General features: G+C 39.9%; 1 protein-coding gene across 1 annotated transcript in view; it reads right to left on the reverse strand.

The window, feature by feature from the left end:
* The window catches only part of plcl1 (phospholipase C like 1), a 94,676-nt gene that overhangs the window by 38,029 nt on the left and 28,968 nt on the right, over positions 1-27,679 (reverse strand). The gene's annotated exons all lie outside the window — the stretch shown is intronic.

Genomic DNA, 27,679 nt, shown 5'->3' on the forward strand with positions numbered 1-27,679 from the left:
GGAGAGGACTCTTTAAAGTAGAGACACTACATACTGATATACACCTCAACATCAGCAGGAGACGACTCTTTAAAGTAGAGACACTACATACTGATATACACCTGAACATCAGCAGGAGAGGACTCTTTAAAGTAGAGACACTACATACTGATATACACCTCAACATCAGCAGGAGACGACTCTTTAAAGTAGAGACACTACATACTGATATACACCTGAACATCAGCAGGAGAGGACTCTTTAAAGTAGAGACACTACATACTGATATACACCTCAACATCAGCAGGAGACGACTCTTTAAAGTAGAGACACTACATACTGATATACACCTGAACATCAGCAGGAGAGGACTTTTTAAAGTAGAGACACCACATACTGATATACATCTGAACATCAGCAGGAGAGGACTCTTTAAAGTAGAGACACTACATACTGATATACACCTGAACATCAGCAGGAGAGGACTCTTTAAAGTAGAGACACCACATACTGATATACACCTGAACATCAGCAGGAGAGGACTCTTTAAAGTAGAGACACTACATACTGATATACACCTGAACATCAGCAGGAGAGGACTCTTTAAAGTAGAGACACTACATACTGATATACACCTGAACATCAGCAGGAGAGGACTCTTTAAAGTAGAGACACTACATACTGATATACACCTGAACATCAGCAGGAGAGGACTCTTTAAAGTAGAGACACCACATACTGATATACATCTGAACATCAGCAGGAGAGGACTCTTTAAAGTAGAGACACTACATACTGATATACACCTGAACATCAGCAGGAGAGGACTCTTTAAAGTAGAGACTGATATACACCTGAACATCTGCAGGAGAGGACTCTTTAAAGTAGAGACACTACATACTGATATACACCTGCACATCAGCAGGAGAGGACTCTTTAAAGTAGAGACACTACATACTGATATACACCTGAACATAAGCAGGAGAGGACTCTTTAAAGTAGAGACACTACATACTGATATACACCTGAACATCAGCAGGAGAGGACTCTTTAAAGTAGAGACACTACATACTGATATACACCTGAACATCAGCAGGAGAGGACTCTTTAAAGTAGAGACACTACATACTGATATACACCTGAACATCAGCTGGAGAGGACTCTTTAAAGTAGAGACACTACATACTGATATACACCTGAACATCAGCAGGAGAGGACTCTTTAAAGTAGTGTTTTTGCATGATTTTTTGTAGAGAACCTGGAAATGTTTTACTGATAAATTGACACAGTTAATTAACTTACTGTCGTTGAGAGCAGCTCTAGTTCTTTGATGCTTCAGAGATAAAACTTGCTCTGGGAAATCGGTGTGTGTTTACGTGTTCCCACAGCCCCGTGCAGCTGTGAGAGCATTTCATTTAAGAATAAATAAATAAACAGAATCTGATTAAATATTCCCTCGAGCCTTTAAACTCAGTCCCTGTGAAGAAGAAGAAACCTCTTCATGTCTCTGTGTGAAGTTTGCATGACGTGTGTGTGTGTGTGTGTGTGTGTGTGTGTGTGTGTGTGTGTGTGTGTGTGTGTGTGTGTGTGTGTGTGTGTGTGTGTGTGTGTGTGTGTGTGTGTGTGTGTGTGTGTGTGTGTGTGTGTGTGTGTGTGTGTGTGTGTGTGTGTGTGTGTGTGTGTGTGTGTGCATGGTTGCTGTGAACTCAATTATTATACAAACATTTGATTTAATCCACTGAGTTAAGTTCAAAACAAGAATACATTTAAACCTTTTGACAACAAATGATATCAGAAAGTAACTTCTAATGTACCTGCTGGTCTTTGGACGTCCTTTTATTTTCTCTGTGATATGTTTTGCAATTGTAAACATTTCATTCTCACACTTCTTCAAGAAGTTACCGAGAAGTTAGCAAACCTGTAAGCTTGGTAACCAACGGGAAAATATGTTCTCAAAATGTAATACTCTGAAAAGATGGCAAATATTTCACCAGAGTTAGAGAACTACCACATCCCTGAATAGAGTTCTTTGTTGGTCTGTTGGTGTTTTGTTTGCTGGTGTCACCTTAAAACCACTGTTTGAATAAAGAATTGAAAGTCACACTGATTATATTCTGAATATCCAAGTTGCTTTGGACTCAAACTGAAGTAACACTAAAGTCTAATGTAATACATCTCACACACACCAGAAAACAAACCTGTATTTGTGTGAAAGTCTGCATATAGTGTGTGATTTAAGCTGCATATCCTTGGACAGAATTACTCATGGTGCCAGGTGTGCAGTGGTCCAGGGTTTTGGGCACAAACAGATTTATAATCACGTGACAAAAAACATACACAAGGTCAAACCCGGAGCCAGCTGCTCTCTGAGCTTCATCCTGAAAAACAGGATCTGCTGAGAACTCATTACAAGCCTCCGAGTGGAGTACGTTTTGGAGAGAAGATGGACTGGAGCTCTGCTGATTTCATTCTCCCTATCAGAGCCCATGAGACAGAAGCCTGTTAGGGTTTAGGATGATTTAGAAAGGACTGAGAGCCACAGTGTACCACCATGTCAAAGCTAGACTGCAGCACTCGTACCTGCACCGGTCAATCCTACAAATACACGCAGAGTTTAACCGAAGACAAATGTACATTAAAGACTCTGGAACATTTGTGTCTTCAGTGATTTGAATGTTGTTTTAAAAGTCTTCTCTTAATATTTGTCCTTGTTCATGTTGCAAATGGAGCTGCTTTAACATTATTATTATTATTATTATTATTATTATTATTATTATTATTATTATTATTATTATTATTATTATTATTATTATGTAATCAGAGGTGGAAGAAGTACTCAGATGTTGTACTTGAATAAAAGTAGAAGTACTCAGAGCTTGTACTTGAATAAAAGTAGAAGTACTCAGATCTTGTACTTGAGTAAAGGTAGAAGTACTCAGATCTTGTACTTGAGTGAAAGTAGAAGTACTCAGATCTTGTACTTGAGTAAAAGTAGAAGTACTCAGAGCTTGTACTTGAGTAAAAGTAGAAGTACTCAGATCTTGTACTTGAATAAAAGTAGAAGTACTCAGAGCTTGTACTTGAGTAAAAGTAGAAGTACTCAGATCTTGTACTTGAGTAAAGGTAGAAGTACTCAGATCTTGTACTTGAGTAAAGGTAGAAGTACTCAGAGCTTGTACTTGAATAAAAGTAGAAGTACTCAGATCTTGCACTTGAGTAAAGGTAGAAGTACTCAGATCTTGTACTTGAATAAAAGTAGAAGTACTCAGAGCTTGTACTTGAGTAAAGGCAGAAGTACTCAGATCATGTACTTGAGTAAAAGTAGAAGTACTCAGATCTTGTACTTGAGTAAAGGTAGAAGTACTCAGATCTTGTACTTGAGTAAAAGTAGAAGTACTCAGATATTGTACTTGAATAAAAGTAGAAGTACTCAGATCTTGTTCTTGAGTAAAGGTAGAAGTACTCAGATTTTGTACTTGAGTAAAGGTAGAAGTACTCAGATATTGTACTTGAATAAAAGTAGAAGTACTCAGATCTTGTACTTGAGTAAAGGTAGAAGTACTCAGATGTTGTACTTGAATAAAAGTAGAAGTACTCAGATCTTGTACTTGAGTAAAAGTAGAAGTACTCAGATCTTGTACTTGAGTAAAGGTAGAAGTACTCAGATCTTGTACTTGAGTAAAAGTAGAAGTACTCAGATCTTGTTCTTGAGTAAAAGTAGAAGTACACAGATATTGTACTTGAGTAAAGGTAGAAGTACTCAGATCTTGTACTTGAGTAAAGGTAGAAGTACTCAGATCTTGTACTTGAGTAAAAGTAGAAGTACTCAGATCTTGTACTTGAATAAAAGTAGAAGTACTCAGAGCTTGTACTTGAGTAAAGTTAGAAGTACTCAGATCTTGTACTTGAGTAAAGGTAGAAGTACTCAGATTTTGTACTTGAGTAAAGGTAGAAGTACTCAGATCTTGTTCTTGAGTAAAAGTAGAAGTACTCAGATCTTGTACTTGAGTAAAGGTAGAAGTACTCAGATCTTGTACTTGAGTAAAAGTAGAAGTACTCAGAGCTTGTACTTGAGTAAAGTTAGAAGTACTCAGATCTTGTTCTTGAGTAAAAGTAGAAGTACTCAGATCTTGTACTGTACTTGAATAAAAGTAGAAGTACTCAGATCTTGTACTTGAGTAAAGGTAGAAGTACTCAGATTTTGTACTTGAGTAAAAGTAGAAGTACTCAGATCTTGTACTTGAGTAAAAGTGGAAGTACTCAGATTTTGTACTTGAGTAAAAGTAGAAGTACTCAGATCTTGTACTTGAGTAAAAGTGGAAGTACTCAGATTTTGTACTTGAGTAAAAGTAGAAGTACTCAGATCTTGTACTTGAGTAAAAGTAGAAGTACTCAGATCTTGTTCTTGAGTAAAAGTAGAAGTACTCAGATCTTGTACTTGAGTAAAAGTGGGAGTACTCAGATTTTGTACTTGAGTAAAAGTAGAAGTACTCAGATCTTGTACTTGAGTAAAAGTAGAAGTACTCAGATCTTGTTCTTGAGTAAAAGTAGAAGTACTCAGATCTTGTACTTGAGTAAAAGTAGAAGTACTCAGATCTTGTACTTGAGTAAAAGTAGAAGTACTCAGATCTTGTACTTGAGTAAAAGTACAAGTACTCAGGTCTTGTACTTGAGTAAAAGTAGAAGTACTCAGATCTTGTACTTGAGTAAAAGTAGAAGTACTCAGATCTTGTACTTGAGTAAAAGTAGAAGTACCAGAGTGTAGGAATACTCTGTTACAGTAAAAGTCCTGCATTCAAAATGTTCCTCAAGTAAAAGTAGAAAAGTATTCTCATCAAAATATAGTGAAAGACAGTAAAACTATTCATTGTGCAGATTGGTCCATTTCAGAATAATATATATGATATGTTTTATAATGATTGATCATGAAAGTGTTCTCAAAGCTGGTAAAGGTGCAGCTAGTTTGAATGACTTTGTATTCTGCAGGGTAGCTGGTGGATTTACTCCAGGTGGAACTAAAGTCTGATTTAACACTTGATTAGATTTCACATCATTCATCCACATCTGAGAAGTAACTAAAGGGATTAAATACATGTAGTGGAGGAAAAGTCCAAAGTATCAGAAAATGGAAATACTCAAGTAAAGTACAAGTAGCTCAACATTAATAAACATATCTACAGAACAAATTTACATATATCACAAATAATCCACAATATAAAATGTCCTGGATAGTAAACCAAGGGCAGCTGAACTTTACACACTTTCTAATATATCAAAACACACTGAACGACCGTTTAGCTTTAGAGCATATGACTTGTATTGACATGTCTCTAAAGCTGGATTTCAAACTATTTTTTAAAGTGTTATTTGTGAGAAAAGGCCTGAGAGTGATGGAGGAGGATGACCCTCACAGAGATAGTGAGGGGGGGGGAAGGCCTTGAGAGACTGAGAGCAGCTGCACTGATAGACAGAGAAACAACTGAAAGGCTGGGAGGCTTCAGGGGAAACTAAGTAACTTTAAGACATTATCTCAGGCCTTAAAATAGAAAAATGTTTGATAAAAGTTACGAAAATGAGCAACAGACGAGCTGAGAGCACAACAGCAGAGTAACCGTGTCGTAAACAGGTCTACACGTCTGATAATGTTGAATAAGTGGTCATTTCTTTTAACATCGACTTCTACTTAGTTGTTTTATTTTACCATGATGTACCATGTTAGTTTGTATCCCTTATTGTATTTTTATTATAAATAACGTGTGACCGTTTTTCATACAATATGTAGTTCTCCATCCATCCATCCATCCATCTTCTCCCGCTTATCCGTGGTCGGGTCGTGGAGGTATCAGTTCCAACAGAGAGCCCCAAACGTTCCTTTCCCCTCATCAACCAGCTCTGACTGGGGGGTCCCAAGGCGCTCCCAGGCCAGAGAAGAGATATAATCCCTCCACCTGGTCCTAGGTCTACCCCTTGGTCTCTTCCCAGCTGGACGTGCCTGGAACACCTCCCTCCCTAGGGAGGCGCCCAGGTGGCATCCTAACTAGGTGCCCAAACCACCTCAACTGGCTCCTTTCGACGTGAAGGAGGAGCGGTTCAACTCCGAGTCCCTCCCGGATGACTGAACTTCTCACCTTATCCCTAAGGGAGACACCAGCCACCCTGCGGAGAAAACCCATCTCGGCCGCTTGTACCCGCGATCTCGTTCTTTCGGTCATGACCCATCTTTCATGACCATAGGTGAGGGTAGAAAGGAAAATGGCGCGGTAGACAGAGAGCTTTGCCTTCTGGCTCAGCTCTCTTTTCGTCACACGGTGCGGTAGAGCGACTGCAGTACCGCTCCCGCTGCTCCGATTCTCCGACCCATCTCACGCTCCATTGTTCCCTCACTCGAGAACAAGACCCCGAGATACTTGAACTCCTTCACTTGGGGTAAGGACTCATTCCCTACTTGGAGTGGACAGTCCATCGGTTTCCTGCTGAGAACCATACAATAAGTAGTTCTAGTCTTTTTAATGAATCTGCACTCTGGCTGACGGATAGAGGAATTCGGATTCTGAATATGGAAGTTATTCGAACATTCAAAGATGTTGAGATGACGTTTAAAGTGGAAAACTGCAAAAAATGGACAGTCGGATAATTGTTCAATATATTTCAAACTCGTTATAACGGAGGAAATAAAGCAGAAAACTTTGAATGAAAATCTTCTGGATTATTACTTTAAGCTAAGTGGATTTTGCAGGATATTGTTAAAAAAGTATATTTCTTTGATACTTTGAATAGATTTTTTCCGATAACGTCAGCAATGACTGTTTCTTTCCTGTCTTCTCACAGAAAAACGAGCTCCAGGCCGGCTGAGATTATTCTTTGGTTCATTGTGTTCTCGTTGGCTTTCAATTTCAAATCATGTGGAAATGTTTCCTATTAGAAATCAACGTTGGACTTCTTGTTCCCATAAAACCTTTTTACTGTTTTTACTGAAGGGTCGTGTCCTTTTGTTTGGTGGGTTCAGATAACATGCAGTCTCTTTTTTATTAGTACATTTCGGTAATGTTAATACGCCATCTGGCATTGATCTCACTCGAGCAAGCTGAATTGAATTAAAGGAAACAAACGAATAACAAAACGTTTGGTTTCTGAGGTAAAACAAACTCCTGCAAACGTGGCGATGTCCGTGACCGCTTCAATCATGAACAGAAAATCCTAGCATGTCTAATTAACCCTCCTGTTGTCTTCGGGTCAAATGTGACCGATTAACTACTTTCATCAATCATAACTTTTTTGTTTTACATTCGATTGCATTAAGGCTTCATGATATCCTTCACAGTAGACATTTGAACATATACAATTGCTGACCACCACTTTCATTGAATTTTGGATTATTTAGTCAACTTTGTAACACCCATGGTGTTCCCGGTCAAAAATGACCGCCATAAAGAAATGGAATTAGTAACCATCCGGACCGCAATTTGATACATTTCCCGCTCTTATGTGCCCCTCCCCCCACATGGATCACACCTGGCACACGCGATACATGTTCAGTGTCTGTTCTTTGTATATTTACTGCAGTTGTTCATGTATACCAGTAGTCTGTACAATATGTACAGTTTGAAAGGGTGTTAAATGACATTTGGTGATGATTAATGGTTTTTGTTTTAATGTAATAGCAGTTAAAACAGGATTGGTCACCAAAGTAAGGGGGGGGGCGGGAAACCGAAGACAACAGGACTGTTAATAGAAAATGAAATAAAGAAACTGCACACAGCTAAGTAATGTGTGCAAAGCAGTGGATGTATTATCTATAAGGAAATTACCTTTAGTAAGCTGAAGGCATATTTAAAATAGCTAAACCAAAGAAAGGAATATCAACAAAATGAAAATACGCATTGTTTTCTATTTCGTTTTTTTTACATTTTAGATTTTTCCATGTCAAATCCTAATGCAGAAAGTGCTCTACTGTATGTCAGTGTTGTCCAGTTTAAAGTAATCTTATTTAATATGTCTGCCTATGTGGTTTTATAACAATGCACGTCACAGTATTGTTTTAGAAACTGCATTTCTAACTAATTATAATATATAACGTGTTTGAGTGTAGGAGTGTGAAGGATTGTGGGAGTGAGATTTGTCTTTAGTTTCTGTTGTCAGCTGGTGGATATGACCTTATGGATTTATGTGAAAATGCAAATACAGTACAGTGGACGTACAGCAGATATTTTGCCTGCTGGCGCTGATTATGTAACCGCCAACACTTCAGACATTTAGAAAGCACACGCAACTCACAGTGGGAACTCAGAGTGAGATTTAAAAATACAGAGCTCTGCATCCACTGAAATCTGACACCAGAACGCCCTCTGTCTTTGAAACCTGCCAAATGTGTCTACTAATCAAATCAAACTTTATTTAAATTGCCAAATATCATAAATTACATTTGTCTCAGGGGGCTTTACAGACTCACCTGAACATCAGCAGGAGAGGACTCTTTAAAGTAGAGACACTATATACTGATATACACCTGAACATCAGCAGGAGAGGACTCTTTAAAGTAGAGACACTACATACTGATATACACCTGAACATCAGCAGAAGAGGACTCTTTAAAGTAGAGACACTACATACTGATATACACCTGAACATCAGCAGGAGAGGACTCTTTAAAGTAGAGACACTACATACTGATATACACCTGAACATCAGCAGGAGAGGACTCTTTAAAGTAGAGACACTACATACTGATATACACCTGAACATCAGCAGGAGAGGACTCTTTAAAGTAGAGACACTACATACTGATATACACCTGGACATCAGCAGGAGAGGACTCTTTAAAGTAGAGACACTACATACTGATATACACCTGAACATCAGCAGGAGAGGACTCTTTAAAGTAGAGACACTACATACTGATATACACCTGAGCATCAACAGGAGAGGACTCTTTAAAGTAGAGACACTACATACTGATATACACCTGGACATCAGCAGGAGAGGACTCTTTAAAGTAGAGACACTACATACTGATATACACCTGAACATCAGCAGGAGAGGACTCTTTAAAGTAGAGACACTACATACTGATATACACCTGAACATCAGCAGGAGAGGACTCTTTAAAGTAGAGACACTACATACTGATATTAAGCTGCACTTTATCTACAGTTTACCTGAGAGTGAGAGGTATGGCCTTCAGGATAGAAACTAACAGCAGTATATTGACGGAGAAGAGATGAGTGGAAAACAGACACAAGGGAGCGAGATGCAGCGACAGAGTGAGACATGTTATGATAAATCTCACTCTATCATTGCCTGATAGAATTTAGGGTGTCTGGAGGGGGCAGACAGAGAGGGAAATAGACGCGAGAGGAGAGGAGGAGGGGTCAGTAGAGCGATAAGTTCAGAAGGGCATCAGGAAACACTGACGCTGAGGGCAGAAGCATGCTGTCGTCACTGAGAGAGTCATGGTCTAATGTAGAGGCTGCAGGAAGGGTATTAATGCCAAATCATTATAAATACATACTGATTTAAAAGAAGAAGATTGGACCATTTTCCAACTGCTTCTCTATTTGTTTTAAGGCAATTTTTTTTATCTGCAGTCCCTGGAAGGTTTATGGACTTAAAAAAAAAAACATACAAGAGAACAGAATCACAAAAAAAACACATAATATATTACATTAAATAATGTTTTGAGTCTAAAACAACTTACAATTAGTGCATGTAACCAATCAGTGAAGTACACATGAAGTTATAGTGCATGTTGTTTTGTAGGCTATTTGTGAACACGGCTCAACTGCTTTTATTTATGAGGGATGCAAATTGCTAAAAAGAGGAAGTAGCCTGCATGTTGATTGACACACACACACACACGAGTTCGGGGTCAGACACATGCTAAGCAAACACACCGACATACTCTTATCCCCATAGTTATGTGATTTACATGGAAAGCCACACACACACACACACACACACACACACACACACACACACACACACACACACACACACACACACACACACACACACACACACACACACACACACACACACACACACACACACACACACACACACACACACACACACACACACACACACACACACACACACACACACACACACACACACACACACACACACAGTAAGATCAACATCAGCCCACCGGATGTGTTTGTGTGTTTTGGGGAAATTGTAAACAAACTCAACAGAAGGGAGGAATTCATTACTTTTGATGAGAATAAAACAACATGAAACTTATGAAGCAACTCATTCCTGACGGTGCAAAGATTGTTTTGTTCATGCTGGAAGGATTTATCTTGATTAAGAACATAAGACGTCATTTTGCAAACAATTCCTGTGCAGTACCTCATGTGAAAACTCTCAAATATTTAGATTATAATGTTTAAAGAAAACTAAATCCTACCCCCTCTCCTCCAGTGGGAGCGTCCTATCCTCTGTGGAGGAGACGGAGCTGGATCTCATTTCATTGAAAAGCCTCGGGGGGGGGGGGGCTGAGTGCTTTTCAATGGAAGCTGGTGTTTTTGGAAGTGGAGAGGTTAACTCGATGTCTGGACGTTTTGGGAGGAATTTCATTATGTGTTTCCACTGCTCACAATTCAGTGTATGTCCAGTGCGTTAACTATGTGCAAATTATGTTAGTTTTTCTATTTATCCTTATTATTATTATTTGTATTATTTGTATAATTTTATTTTTTATTATTATTGATTTATATTATTCTTTTTTTCTATGTATTTATTTGATGTTATTATTATTGTCTTTTATTATCAATTTAATTATTCTTGTTTTTATTATCATTATTTTATTAATATTGTTTTATATTATGCGTTTATTTTTTTACGCATTTATTTTCATATAAATTATTATTTGTTTTACATTTTATATCAGAGCCTAGTCCGCTCTGATTGTTGACGATCAGAAAAGCCTATTAGCTTGTTTGTGTGTAGCTTATAATATATATATATATATATATGTAGCTTATTAGCCTATTAGTTAGCTACATGAGTTTGGGTAGCATTCATATAGAAAACACCTCTTCATTTAATCCAAGATTTCATGTTAAAAGACAAATCTGGTAGTGGCTCAGTCAGTAGGGGCTCGGATTAGGAGCTGTAGGGTCGTTGGTTCAAGTCCCCAACCACATCTAAAATATGGAGTGTGGACTGCTACTTGGAGAGGTCCCAGTTCACCTCCTGCCCTGCCGTGGTGCCCTTGAGCAAGGCACCAGACATCCCCCTTCCCCCCTCACTCCCATTGCTCCCCGGGCGCTGTACAATAGCTGCCCACTGCTCCTAGTACTAGACTCCTGGTACTAGGATGGGTTAAAAGCAGAGAACACATTTCACTGTGTGCTCTGCATGTGTGACCATTACAGAGGGTTTCATCCCTCCCATTCTATCTAAATCTATTCCATCTGAATCAGTTTCATCTCGTTGTGACTTGAGAAACAGGAAGTAGTGGATCAGAGGCTTGTTTTCAGAGGGAACAAGATGTTGGCTCCATGTCACAGTCATGCAAACAAACTAAGGAGGACACTATTTGATCACAATAGGAAGTAGCAGGTAAAGGTGAAATCCAACTAATTCTGCTGTTTCTTTTAGTTTGCATGCAAGTGATTCAAACTTAAAACCAGACCGCTCACACTTTCAGAAAACATCAGGCAGAGGAATTCCCTAAATCCAGGGATACCATCACCTCAAAGGATTTAAACTATCTATTCAAATCGCAACACTTTAGACGTGCAAGACTCGTTTTAAATTCAATGGGACAGAAAAATGCAACCGCACGTAATTTATATTTAAAGATGAAACCATTTATTTGCTGTTCTCACAATCCAGGCGCACAATCTGGCGCGCACACACACACACACCATGGTGTCCTACATTTGAGCTCATCAGGGTGATTTGTCACCGCGACGACCTCTCAGCCTCAGACTCATTAGCAGACTGCAGCACATTTTGTCTCGCTTCCAGAAATATGCAACACGTACTCTGTGTTTTTTTATGTACTGACATTATGCTCTATAACACACACACACACACACACACACACACACACACACACACACACACACACACACACACACACACACACACACACACACACACACACACACACACACACACACACACACACACACACACACACACACACACACACACACACACACACACACACACACACACACACACACACACACACACACACACACACACACACACACACACACACACACACACACACACACACACACACACACACACACACACACACACACTAATAAGCCACCTTAATGTCAGCATTATAGTGCAGCATCACTTCCAGGTGTCATTATCTAACAGCATGCATCTTCCTGTGTGTGTCACATAACTATCTCCATGGAGACCACATTAGTCTCTATGACAGGTTTTTGTACATGATTGTGACGACTCCAGAGATTTTCGTTCTGCATATTGAAGAGCGCAGAGCCGAAACAACAACGTTATGTTTTGCCCATGAGGATAAACACGGGAAGAGGAAAGCAGTCATAAAACATGGATGATACACCCGCTCTGCAATTAAGCTACAATTGATTAGTCGCTCAATGTTGATTTTCTCTGCTTTATTTCATATTAAAGTCTAAATCACCTTGGAATTTGAGAAACTGCGATGGACATTTTTGGGAAATAATAATCCTAATGTTCTGACTGTTCTGAAACATGTAATAAGGTTCAATCCTCTTTGTGTACTATGCTTTTACCCACTCAGATTCAAACAAATACAGTAAACCTTTTAAATAAAAAGAGCAAGAAACTTGCAGGTATACTTTCTTCAAATAAGCCAAACAACCATAGCTGTTGGTGCTTTAGTTTCAAATGAGTACTCCATTTGTTTGTGTGTTAGGTTTAAGTCTAATGGCCAAGGTCCCACCTCAACATAACGGTACGTCCCAGAAATGTTCGGTAAATGTGTTCCTGAATATCTGCACAATTCTAGTTTTTTTTTTTTTTGTATACAAGTGTTTTTTGTGTGTTAAGATACTGCACAACATGTTATGTGCTAAAAAATAATAGACCCCCTCTTTATTGCATGGCTGAGTTGAATAGTCGATTCTGATTGGTCAATTCAGAACACGTGACACGTTGTTAATACCAAACAGACAGACCGCCGTCAAGGACTTATTGACCGTTGTTAAGGACGCTCACATCTGCACAAACAAGTCCGTTCGATTTAACTTAATAGTTTGCTTTTCTAACTGACAAGACAAGAGCGACAAGAAAACAGCGGAGAAGTAACGGGCAAAAACCCTCCTTTTACGCAACGGTCCAGAAATAGACATCAAACTGCGACACATATTCAGTGTGCAGTTACTTTGTCATTAGGGCAGGGATCTCTAGATACTTTCCAAGGTTTGACATAATGAATTATGCTACTTTTAAAGCAAGCAGCGATGTTTTCAAATCTGTAATCAAAAAGCTCCTCAAAAACGCTATCGAAGCAGTTCCTGCCGTTGCTACGTTAGTTCAAACGGTAACAACGGACTATTTTTCTTAGCGGATGCACGTCAATTTAAATCAATACATACAACAATTTTTTTAATCAATAAAATCATTTTCTAAATCCATAAAAGCATTTCAATTAATAGTGGGAGTCATAACGTTACTTTGTTGAGAATGTGGCCATGTAATAAGCGGGTTAATGTGCAGCGACTTGGTCATTATGGGGAAAAGAACACCTTCATGCCGATCTAGATCCCTCCGCTTCGTGTCGGGCTCCTGATCAGCCTGTATGTGTTCTTTTCCCCATAATGACCGCGTCGAAGCACATTATCCCTTACTTAACGCCTCCACAATATGACCGTTAAACATCATAAATCATAAATCAATCAGCTTTTCACCCGCAGAAAATTCCGCCAATTATATAAAATTGTAGCTAAACATGTGTTGGGTCAAGTAAACAAGCAGAGTACAGAATATTTAAAAATAAACCAAGCATAGAGTTAAACAGATAGGCTATGCTTAGTGTCCATCTTTACATCTTAGCAGCGTTCAACAGGTGGAGCATCGGGTGCATAAGATTGGTCAAACGTTACAAAATGTAACTCTTTGTTTGCATAAATATGATCTGTAAAGGCAGAAGAGGTGTAGCTGCTCATTATGAGAAAGAGAAACGATAAATGGAGACAAACGTTTGGGTGCTGTGAGGATTTAATCATCTCCAGGGAGCTTCACATGACTCATGTACAATGCAGCTTTAAGAGGAGTCATTAAGAGCTGCTCTGATGACAGGAAGGGTGTACTCCGGGTTATATGGAACAAATGGATGTTAAAGGGCCCATGTCAAGCTTCTCCGGTTATTATTACCCGTCCCCTTGTTTGTTATGAAGGTTTTTCTGCATGTAAACGGTCTGCAGAGTCACAAACCCTCAAAGTACACCCCGTAGCGAGTAAAACTCTAACACAGAGAAGACCTGTCTATGCTGCCCCAGAACGCCTCTGTTACGACACTGAGTCGTTAGGTCATTTGTGTGTTGTGCATTTTTCCCTCCTCCTGTGTGTGTGTGTGTGTGTGTGTGTGTGTGTGTGTGTGTGTGTGTGTGTGTGTGTGTGTGTGTGTGTGTGTGTGTGTGTATATGTGTGTGTGTGTGTGTGTGTGTGTGTGTGTGTGTGTGTGTGAGCAAGCAGGTGGTGCCCATTAGCTGATTAGCTGCCTCCTGCATGCTGATTGGTCCACCTGAGGAGACGGGAGCATATTAAGCTCCAGCCGTGCAGTTCCTCGGCCGCTCTCACTGACTCCACTTCTCCTACTCCCAGCTTATTCTGAGATGATGGTCTATGGTGCTGTGTAAACACCTTGATGTCGTTGGCCTTCTCCTCTGGCTGCGCGCCATTTATACCTTACCTGTCTTTGAAAGACAGACGCATGTTCTCAAGAGTACAAAACCTTTTTGTTTTCTCTTCCCTTTTTGGATTGATCGTTTTCTCCTGTTTAAGTTAGTGTAGGTAAGAAGCCTGTATATTTATTTTTTGCCGGTTAGGTAAGATTTTGAGTTCTAAGGTTTGTTTCTTTTTTGTTGGTTTTGTTACTCCTATTTTTGTATCATTTTTGGTAAATACATTTACCAAACGCTTTCTCTGACTCAGTGTCCGTGTTCTTGGGAGTGGGGAGAGTGCATTTTGTGCTGCGCCTAGGTTCCCCTAGACCTGGGTGTAACAGCCTTGTTGGACATTTCTCTTTTTCCATTTGTTTCTTCCGGGAACCAAAAAGGACCAATCCGCGGAGCTCCTCACACACCAGGACCTTTAGCGCACATGTTCAGCTAACAGGGAGTCCCATTGACTTGCATAGAGCTCCCTGGTTGGTAATAGAGGAGTTGGGATGGCGGAGAAATGCTCTCCGCAGACCCATTCTCACAGCGTTATAAACCTTTTTCTTTCTCAATATCCAGCCACACTTATTGTTTTTACTTCGGCTGTGAGTGTTTGTGTGCTCAGGATGAGTTTCGCGCTGCCTCGCTGACACGGAAACCACACCACTAAGCCAGCTCACTGAGAAGCGAGCCTTGCAACGTCCCGACCAATCAGAGCTCACTGGGCTCACAGGGGGGGCAGGAGCTCCAATAAGGCGTGTAGGACAGAGAGTGAATGCACATACTATGTAGAGATGCTGCATGAGAAATCAATGTGAGTTTGGAACATTGAACAATATAAATGTATTCTAGTAGACCTCAACAATGGAATTATGATCAGTAGAAATGGCCATGACATGGGACCTTTAAGGTTCAGTGATGAAAGTCACTGTATGATTAAAAAAAGTGTTATGTATTTATTTCAACAAGGACCATGCATACAAATACATTAATCACAGAAAAGAGAAGAGATGAATTATGCCAGATTTGAGCTAATAGCTAATTTCCATCTGCAGTCCTTAGGTACAGTAAGTAAGGTAAGAGTCAAGTAGGAATAAAGCACAGAAAACTGATAGGCAGATTTGTTTTGAAACATATATCCTCTCAACCAGGGACCCCACAAATACATCATGAATTTGTTTAGGGCTATAACAAACAAAATAAACATTTGATGATAGATTTCTGCACGGCAAAACATCGATTGCAATGTGTTGGTAAAAGATGAATGGCCCAAGTTCTTCCTATTGGTGAGGTTTGGCCAATGCAAACACTTTATCTCAGGAAAAGTGATGCATATAAATGAAAACATTCTATATATTATTTTGTAATTTTTTTTAATTTAGAAATACGATTTTTTGAAGGTGAGACACGTTTTAAAAAAAATTGAATTGATTTGATGCTTCGTTTGGTGCTTTGGATTGCAATTTATGTATGTGTAAAATCAATAGTTCTTGATTGTGTGCATGTAATGAAAAATGACAAACATTTGAAAGAAATTATAATGTGTATGTCTGTGGCCCACATGAAGAATGTCTGTTCCTGCAATAACACCTAATTAGGATCCTAAATAAAGTATGGAATATAAAGTATACCCCCTCCTCGCTGTGCATGTCATCTTTCTTCCTCTCAGCCTCATTCATGTCATTTCATCTCCGTCTCCTTTGTGGTGTTGAGTGTGTCACCAGGGAGCAGCACTCTCCTCTCCTCTCCTCTCCCCCCTGTGCTCCACTTCTTTCTCCTGTATTATCACTCTCAAACATACTTTTTTTTTTCTCCCACATGCTCTAACGTCCCCTCGATATCTCTGGTCCTCCCCTCCTCTCCCCTCTCAGCTGGAGAGGACACACACAGGGCGGTAATGAGAACACACAGCCAAGACGGCAGGAGGCACGCTTTCAGAGGCCGTCGTCCATCCCTGTAACCATGGAAATAAGTACCACCACTGTGGTGCGACACACACACACACACACACACACACACACACTCACACACACACACACGGTCACACAAAGAGGGATTGTGGTGCTCTTGATTCCTCGAATGCATTCAATCTGAAAAATCTTTACTCGGAGGGGTTTGTCGGCACATCACTCCACAGCTGGACCCCCGAGAACACACTAATGCCTCCAGGGATAGAAAATATAAAAATGTCATCTTACAGTGTGACTCTCACATGTATCCATCACAGGAGAGTGATGGAAATACCTGCATCGTGTACAGATATGACATATTGAAATGCTACGTGTGTGTTATATGCAGGGGGTCATTTGGTCAAAGTGATTGCATTATTTCATATCCCAGATTGATCACAATGTTGGTTATTTTTCCATTTCCCTGCACCCCTAGCACACCGTGCACCCAACACACACACACACACACGTGCCAAGGGACTACGAGTCCTAAAGGTTAAATACAGGATGGTATTTAAGGGGTTAAACATGAACTACAAAGTCCACGATGCAACCAGAGACCTTTCCTGCCATTTCCAATCCCTCTCAAGTACATCAGAAAATACCAAAAACAAGAGCCAGCTGAGTCACTGTAGTCACACAGTTATTCATGTATATTTGTTCCAGTAACGTACAGTATTGTAACCGTCTACACCCTAAATGTTACGCAAAGAGTTAATCACAGAGCAGAGGAATCTATAAAGCGATTAGATGGAGTAACAAGTGTCAGAAGCTCATTATAAACTTGTGTACACAACTCTGCTCTAAAGCTGAAATGTGCCCTGAAAGCTCTGCATGGATTTATTTCACTCTGAAAGTGTGCCGTTGTTGAAGTTGGTGTTTGTCTACAGGACGGCTTAATCACAATCACAAAAGATTATGGTTACGAGGTGTGTGTGTGTGTGTGTGTGTGTGTGTGTGTGTGTGTGTGTGTGTGTGTGTGTGTGTGTGTGTGTGTGTGTGTGTGTGTGTGTGTGTGTGTGTGTGTGTGTGTGTGTGTGTGTGTGTGTGTGTGTGTGTGTGTGTGTGTGTGTGTGTGTGTGTGTGTGTGTGTGAACAGACAGAAACAAAGAGATTACAAATGGAAACAGTAAACACTCCGGCTCTCACTAATGGGCTTTTCCTCCTCAGGCTCACTCATTGGCTAATGATCATTTATAGGGGGTGTTGCAATCCAGAGGGGTAATGACGATTACTTCTGCATTTCAAGAGGGAAATATTGATTTCATGGGAATGATACACATTTAATGAAACAATCCAGCCCCTTAAATCATAAATGCTCAAGTCATTTTAGTAATGTTGTACAGTTATGATAACACGCAGTCTGTATTTGAGTGCATTTCATCGAAAAAGAAACAAAAAACACAATATAGAAAGTTAAAAACAGCTGAAGTGTTCTGTGGATATTGTGATAGTAATTTGTCCTGATCTCTTTTGGGCCGCTACAATCGTGTAGTGAAAGTCTGATATTTTGTATATACTCTTTTAGGGCTGCTCGATTATGGCAAAAATCATAATCGCGATTATTTGGGTCAATAATTGTAATTGCCATTATTAAATGCGATTATTCATTGACTTTGAAAACATCCATTTGTTGGAGAAAAAAATTTGAACTGTATGTTTTTAACAGTTGATTACCCTGAACTTTAAGTATGATTCAACTGAAAACCCCAACAAAAAAAAAAGTATTTAAAAAAAAAAAAAAAAAAAAGTAATAATAATAATAAAAAAATAATCGTTTTATTTCGATTACGTTGTTTTCGTAATCGTTGCAAGCCATAATCGTAATCGCGATTAAAATACGATTAATTGAGCAGCCCTATAGGCTACTCTTTAACACAATTCAATCAGATATAATGCTTGTTTGTTGGCAGGGACATTTTGGAGATAGTGAGAAATGGATACTTTGAGATGGATATGATGGAGGAATTTGAAAGAAGAAAAAGAGGGTTAAACATGGATATTGTTCCTGTTTCAAAGATGCGCTATTATGCATGGTTTTCCCTTTCCTGTAGTGTGTTAAATGGATTTTTGTGCATGTAAATGGTCTGCAAAGGGTAAACTCCAAACGTTCTGGAACAGAGTGACATCACTATGGAACACCTGAGCTATATTGGCTGGAGCTCCAACACATTGTTCGTGATAGGCTAAGGGCCAGGACATCTCTAAGCGCTGGACCAATCACAACAGAGCAGGCCAGCTAACCAATCAGAGCAGACTGGGCTCTGGTTTCAGACAGAGGGTGAAAAGAGGTAGTATGAGAGAAATAAAGAGCTTTTTGAACATTAAAGCATGGAGACATGTAGAGACACTACATACTGATATACACCTGAACATCAGCAGAAGAGGACTCTTTAAAGTAGAGACACTACATTCCGATATACACCTGAACATCAGCAGGAGAGGACTCTTTAAAGTAGAGACACTACATACTGATATACACCTGAACATCAGCAGGAGAGGACTCTTTAAAGTAGATACACTACATACTGATATGAACCTGGACATCAGCAGGAGAGGACTCTTTAAAGTAGAGACACTACATACTGATATACACCTGAACATCAGCAGGAGAGGACTCTTTAAAGTAGAGACACTACATACTGATATACACCTGATCATCAGCAGGAGAGGACTCTTTAAAGTAGAGACACTACATACTGATATGAACCTGGAAATGAGTAGGATATGTCTCCTTTACATCAATATTGAGGAAACCAGGGTAAAGTTTTTAAGCTGTGATAAATGTGGACTTGTCAACAAATCCACATTTATCACATGCACGACTGACAGACAACGGTGTGCAGGGTTTGTCAATTGAAAAAGTGACCCCCAAATCTCCTCAGTAGGAGTTTAAAAGCCGTGATAGTTGGAGAGCAAATTTGATAAACATCCATTCTCACACTTCATATGGAGTTGAAGTTCTGTTTGACCGAGGTAAAGAGCGTTCAGAGCAGAATATGAGGCTGACGTGCACCGCTAATGGTTTACTAGCATAATGTTGTGGGTCATCATGCCGCTCCGAATTTCAATTACATCTGACGTGAACACACACAAACACACTCTTTCTGCCTCTAAGGTGTGCAACAAGACTACCTCAGCACACACACACACACACACACACACACACACACACACACACACACACACACACACACACACACACACACACACACACACACACACACACACACACACACACACACACACACACACACACACACACACACACACACACACACACACACACACACACACACACACACACACACACACACACACACACACACACACACACACAAGAAAGCTCACAGCCTCAGGCTCTCTCTGTTAGTCTCTGCCGGTCGTTCTGCGTTATTGACTTTAATCAAACGTCTAGCCATCCTCAAGGTAAAGGAAGGAGGAAGTATGGTGACACAGGGACACATTAAATAAACATGTTAGTGGAGACGGAAAGCAGAGGACAAGGAGACAGGAGAGAGAAGAGACAAGATCATAGGAGGAAGTCTTTTTTATACTGAAGTCAACATGTACATTTTCTTGTTTCTTGTTCCTTGTCTTTACATTTTTTTTGTACAATGCCATGTGTTTTTATGCTGCTGCAACACAAACATTTCCCAAAGTGGGATCAATAAAGTTTTATCTTATCTTTATCTTAAAGGTGACCTATCATGCAAAATGCACTTTTGTACGTCTTTTCTACATGAACATGTGTCCCAGGTGTTCCAGGGAACTCACCAAGAGTCAGAAAACACAACCCTCTCTATTTTCCTCCATACCCAAATCTCTTAAAAAGGGGCTGCAACGGATCTGATACAGACTGATCCAGATTTGAACACTTCTATGACGACACAGAAGTAGCGCTACGGCTATTAGGCCAACTCCACCAATCAGGAGGAGACAGCCACGGACATTGCCGTTGGAAAGCGTTGGAGACGCTGTAGTACATATGCCAGGCCTGTAGATGGTGCTGTTCTCACAGAATCAGCCCATGATGCAAAGACAGTGTTAAACTGAGCGAAATGAGGAATGGCTAAAATGCATGATCTGTTTGGTGTTTTGAAAAATAAAAAGTATAAATATGCCTTATATAGGTATGGTCCTACACTATATTATTGAAATATAGCATGATAGGTCCACTTTAAGTCCTGTTTAGATGGTCTTTTTTTTACCAATACAAATAAGTTCAAGTTAAATACCTTAAAGGTGGGGTAGGTAAGTTTGAGAAACCGGCTCGAGATACACTTTTGGTTATATTCCATGGAATGCTCTTAACATCCCGATAGCAATGAATATCTTAAGTGCTTCGACAATAAATATATAAAAACATGTCATCTGTGGAAGCCGTGGCGCTGTAAAAAGCACGACCAATCATCTGAGCCGGCTAAAATAACTGGATGGCCTACCTGCCTGTCAGCCTTCCATCTGTGCACAAACTTCGTGTTCGTGTGTGTTGGGGGAGGGGCTCTGTAAGGAAGTGGCAGTTTTTTTCCGGTTGTGTATTTTCAAATTCTAGCGCACTCGAGCTGGTTTCTCCAAAATTCCCCACCTTTAAAAGTAAAAAAAAACTACGGATTTTTCAAAAATGATTATCATTATTATTATTGTAATGAGAACTTATTTGTCATGATTATTAACTGTAAACTTCGTTTTATTTTATAGTGGAATTAAACACTGCATGAACTGATGAATGCGTTATTCGAAAGGTAAATTGACCCAACATTACCTTAAAACTGACAGAAGGACACGCCTACATGTGAAATGGTTATAAATTGAGTGTAAAGAGCAACAGCTGAGAGGGAAGTGTGAAGGAGGGAGGAGACGAGGAACTGAGATAAGATAACTGAGGCTAAAAGAGGGAGCTGGGACACAATGGGGAGGAGACAGTGTGTGCGTGTGTGTGTGTGTGTGTGTGTGTGTGTGTGTGTGTGTGTGTGTGTGTGTGTGTGTGTGTGTGTGTGTGTGTGTGTGTGTGTGTGTGTGTGTGTGTGTGTGTGTGTGTGTGTGTGTGTGTGTGTGTGTGTGTGTGTGTGTGTGTGTGTGTGTGTGTGTGTGTGTGTGTGTGTGTGTGTGTGTGAGTGTGAGTGACAGGCAGAGATGGAGAAGACAGCTTTGTGCTCAGGCAGACGTGGAGCAGCGCTAAATAAATCAGCCGGCGCGGCAACTAAGTGTGACTGAAATGTTTACGATACGGAGGATAATGGAGGGACAGACGAGGGAGAGAGGGGGAGAAGAAGAGGGGAGAGAGGGAAGCCCGCCTGCCCGTCATCAAGAGGCAGATAAACAGTCAAGAAAGAAAAAGAAAAGGAGAGATAGGGGGGTCTTTGCGGGGTAAAGGCAGACAGACAAACAGCCTGGACTCATTTCACCATCAGCAGCTTAACATGGATATCATTATTTACACAAATACATCATATTGTAATATTCATATTTCAACATGCACATTTTGGTTTTATGTCTTCTGTTTATATATTGTTAAGTAAGTAAAGTGTTCTGTTTCCGATCTGAGTAAGTAAGTGTTCGTTTAAAACTCCCACACTTTAAACTTTACTAGTAAGGCCATAACACGTTTCCCTCAGGATAGGCAACAGACCTTTGACCCCTTGGAAAAGCAAGAATACTTCAGTAAAAAGGGTACGTGCACACAGATGCATTGTGGGCGCAGAGAGTTCAAAAAGTCACCGATTTTGGGCAGCGCCGACATGAGCAGCTGAAGACATTTAAAGCACAGAGACCTTTAATGAACTTCACAGATTTGTGCATCAGTGTTGCCAGGGAGAAAAGGAACAAAAAGCCCTTTGTGTAATGACAGAGCTGCAGCCATGGCTTTCAGATCATGCAAACACATGAACAAGAAACACACATATTAATGCATGAGTCATGTCAAACGACCTCATCCAATGCTTGTGTGCCTTCTGTAATAAAATGCTAATCTTTGCAAACGGACAAACATACTGATTAACATTATGCACATGCACACATATACGTGCACAATGCAATGCATGTCAAATGATTGTGACATGGTGAAAAGCTGTCAAATCCACTGATATGAATGCATATCTGAAACACTGGTTGAGTAAATGTACAGATGTGAATGTTTCCGTAACATTTGGGATTTATTTGACCTAAATCTCTGCAAGTATGGAATCTAGGTTGTGCAATGGTAAGATTAGGATTTACTTGAATGTACAAAGTCACTCTATAAAAGATGTAATGGCTCCATAGTGTCTTAACATAACAAAGCATTTAGATTTGCAAGTAATAATATGTTTCAAGAGCTCGCCAAGATGTATGCATGTGGAATATATTTGTACGTGTATTTCGTAAAGAAACGCTTCAGGATATTTGTTGGACATGTATTTCACTTGAAGAACTAATTCACTTCCACAGTATCAGAGAATAATACTCGTCTAATGACTTGAGCAAAGTTACATACAGTACTTTCTCAAGGGCTCATATAGAAAACATAGACGTCTGCAAATCCAATTTTGAGAAAAATAATGACAGATAATGTGTACGACAAAAGCTTCAGACATTATCTCTGAGATGAGGTGAGGTGATTTCAGCAATTATCGCGTCCTGGTTTAGATAAGAGCTGGCCGATGAGAAAGGACGATTTGTTTTTCATACAGGCGTTGAGAAACTGTATTTGAGAAGTAAGTGGACTCATAATGATGCCTCCGCTCCTCCTGCAGCAGTTAGAAATAAAAACAGCAGAGGACGTACCGAGTGTGTGTGTGTGTGTGTGGGGGGGGGGGGCTGGGGGGGCTGGGGACATCACTTCATGCTAGAAAAGCTGTAATTATTTTAATTAGCCCTTGTTTGAATCTGAAAAGAGGCCCAAAGCTGGAGCTGAGGCAGACGTGGGATGTTCATAATGGTGTGTGTGTGTGTGTGTGTGTGTGTGTGTGTGTGTGTGTGTGTGTGTGTGTGTGTGTGTGTGTGTGTGTGTGTGTCCCACGTGTCTTACTGTCCTCAAAAGGAATCACTGTTTTGCAAAACTTGTTTTTTGTTTTGTTTTTTCTAAACGTCTGTTTGTGTACCAGTCTCCTGCTCATGAACAAACATGGCGGCTTATCAGCTTCCCCTTCCATTCCTGCAGAGAAATGTCACAATCTGAGTGATTACAGTGAGGAAATGTATCTGTAAAGAGGAACGGGAGCCGTAAGCAGCTCTTTAAGGTTATGGATGAATAGTTTCCGCTTGTGTTGCCACAGTAGTTAGTTAAGTTTCCATCTAAATGTGACACGAAATCAGCGAGAACACAAAATGTATGTGCAATTAAATTAATTACTGTCATGGGAATATTAGGAGTTAATGATTAAGAGTGAGTGGTACTAATTCTCCAGTCAGGTTGGATTCATATTAAGTGAATATTCTTTGTGAATGGAGGTTTTGAAGCCCCGAGTTTGACATTTTGGTCTTCGCCATTTTCTTTTATTAGAGATTGGAGCAAAAATAAACGTAAAGAAGATATTTTTAGGTTATTACATTTGTTATATTAAATTGTAAAAACTGAAAGCGCACGCTGTTAATGGGTCGAAGTTGTAAGAGGAAACCACGAACAACAGCGTGGTAGTGACCTGTCAATCACATGGTAGCCCCGCCCTAAAACATACGCTTCTTTATCGTCTGTTTTACTCTACACATAACCATAATTGACTGAATGACCTAATGTATTGAAGAAGACTTGAAACTAGAGATTGAGGCCGTTAACTCATAAGGAAAATGTTTATGGGGGTAGTGCAGACCATTTACATGCACACAAACCTATAAACAGTATTTTTATATGTATTTCCTGTTGTGTGTATATAACACATGATGGAGAATTCAAATTCAAAATGTGTTTAAAAACAGGTCGATGGAAACACACATTGCCCTCCACAGCCTCCCACAGTTTGAACTCTGCAGCTGAGACCCTCCGAAACAGTCTGCACAGAGAGAACAAGTCAAATTGGGTGTGTGTCTGAAACGCCAGATGGAGAAGTCAGAGGAGCCATTATTTTTTTTTCCCTTGCTCAGTAGCCAGGGAAACCGACCAAAGATGTCCTCATTCGGGGTCAAAGGGTCGCGGCTGACGTGCAGGAAGTGGCTGATGGGGAGAGATTTGATTTGATCCTTTAGGCTCAAAGTGATGCAACAGAGTCAGGCAGAAAGAAGGAAGAAGGCCTGAGGTCCTGATGGAGGTTTTATGGTTTGTGTGTCCACTCCACCCTGCATCGCTGGAGCAGAATGACCTCACCAACGAACACACAGAGTGAGACGTGAAGAAGAGAGACACTGATCACACTGAAAAGAGCAAAGCATCTGGTGTCTGTTTTTGGATCTGGGTGAGAATCGACAGGCTAAGGGGCGGGACATCTTTAAGCGACCAATCACAACAGAGCCGGCCAGCTAACCAATCAGAGCAGACTGGGCTCTGGTTTCAGACAGAGGGTGAAAAGAGGTGCTGCAGCACAGGCAGTATGAGAAAGCATGGAGACATGTCCCAGTAGAGACACTACATACTGATATACACCTGAACATTAGCAGAAGAGGACTCTTTAAAGTAGAGACACTACATACTGATATACACCTGAACATCAGCAGGAGAGGACTCTTTAAAGTAGAGACACTACATACTGATATACACCTGAACATTAGCAGAAGAGGACTCTTTAAAGTAGAGACACTACATACTGATATACACCTGAACATCAGCAGGAGAGGACTCTTTAAGGTAGAGACACTACATACTGATATACACCTGAACATCAGCAGGAGAGGACTCTTTAAAGTAGAGACACTACATACTGATATACACCTGAACATCAGCAGGAGAGAACTCTTTAAAGTAGAGACACTACATACTGATATACACCTGAACATCAGCAGGAGAGGACTCTTTAAAGTAGAGACACTACATACTGATATACACCTGAACAAGAGCAGGAGAGGACTCTTTAAAGTAGAGACACTACATACTGATATACACCTGAACATCAGCAGGAGAGAACTCTTTAAAGTAGAGACACTACATACTGATATACACCTGAACATCAGCAGGAGAGGACTCTTTAAAGTAGAGACACTACACACTGATATACACCTGAACATCAGCAGGAGAGGACTCTTTAAAGTAGAGACACTACATGCTGATATACACCTGAACATCAGCAGGAGAGTACTCTTTAAAGTAGAGACACTACATACTGATATACACCTGAACATCAGCAGGAGAGGACTCTTTAAAGTAGAGACACTACACACTGATATACACCTGAACATCAGCAGGAGAGGACTCTTTAAAGTAGAGACACTACATACTGATATACACCTGAACATCAGCAGGAGAGGACTCTTTAAAGTAGAGACACTACAAACTGATATGAACCTGAAAATGAGCAGAAGATGTCCTCTCTTAGCCATGTGAAGAGTTTCCATTTTGTTTGCTGAGGTTTTGAGATACTTTAAATCCTGAACCCGATGCTGAACTCTTAAACAAAAAAACCACAACGAGGCAACAGATTCCAAGTGTTTGAAAGCAGGAATCTTATTTATCACTGAGTTTTTCTACTGTGTTATTAAATCAGTGCTCCAAAAACTATTTGACCCGCTGCTCTTACCGCAGAAAAACTCTCAGGAATTTTATATAAACTTTGTAACAATGTCAAGTATTGCTCCTGTTCACATGAACTCCCAAAACAGGGGCATTCTGGGTAAAAACGTCATGTTTAAACCTTTGAACATCTGTGATGTCGTCACAGGACAAAAATGTCATTTTCATAGAGCTGTGGTAAAAATAATAATATATATTAAGATTATTCTCCACTTTCTCTGAGTTAACCTTCAGTCCTGATCAAAGGTAACACTCGTTATTACATTTCCCATTTTCTACCCTTTAAAATCCAGTTTATTGTGATAGCTTAAATAAAAAAATGAAACACTAACATTTATTAAAAATATATATATTTGAAAATAATTTGGAAGTGAATGGCTTTAGATTGAAAGCATCCTAAAAGCTTAATTATATATGGTTTTATCGATTATTATATATCAAAAATAGTGGTTTTAATGGGTTTCAAAGGGAACAAGGTGTCCTTAAGGGTCGGATTTTTTATTTATGTTTTAATAAATATTTTAAAATGGACTTAATATAAAAGATGAATGTAAAATGTATAAATAAACAAGACGTTAACCTCCAGGAGTTAACAATGTAACACATAAAAGTACTTTACATAAAATCTGCACCATTTGCACAATAACTTTGACGTGTACACATGCATCATATATTTAACAATCCGGGCCAAAATATGTATATATGTTCATTGAATTAATTTCTTATTTGAACAGTTCATGACCTGTATATCGTTTTAATTGTAATTGTATCTTTAATTGTATTAATCTTGTGTGAATCTGTATGGTCCTGTTTTTCACTCTCACTCTGTTGCTGCTTATTAATAAAGGTCCATCTTATCTTAAAGGGGACCTATCATGCAAAATGCACTTTTTGATGTCTTTTATACATAAACATGTGTCCCCGGTGTGTCGGGGAACTCACGCAGCGTCAGAAAATAAAACCCTCTCTTTTCCTCCGTACCCAAATCTCTAAAAACGGGGAACAACGGAGCTGATCCAGATTTGCGTCCGATATGACGTAATATCTGAAATGTGGACCCACGGCCCTATCAGAAACGTTGCTATCAGAAACAATGCCCGACTGTTTTCGACGTAATATGGTCGGTGTTTACATTAGCATCGCTAACACTCAGAGCTAACCTGTACTGGAGAGCATGTGTGTGAAGAAGCAGGAAGTAAAAAGGAACTCACCTTGTGGTATAACCGGCAAGAGAGAAAGCCTTTGAGCTCCATACTGTTTCA

The sequence above is a fragment of the Notothenia rossii genome (genome assembly GCF_949606895.1).
Source record: "Notothenia rossii genome assembly, chromosome: 2".
In the NCBI taxonomy this organism is placed as follows: Eukaryota; Metazoa; Chordata; class Actinopteri; order Perciformes; family Nototheniidae; genus Notothenia; species Notothenia rossii.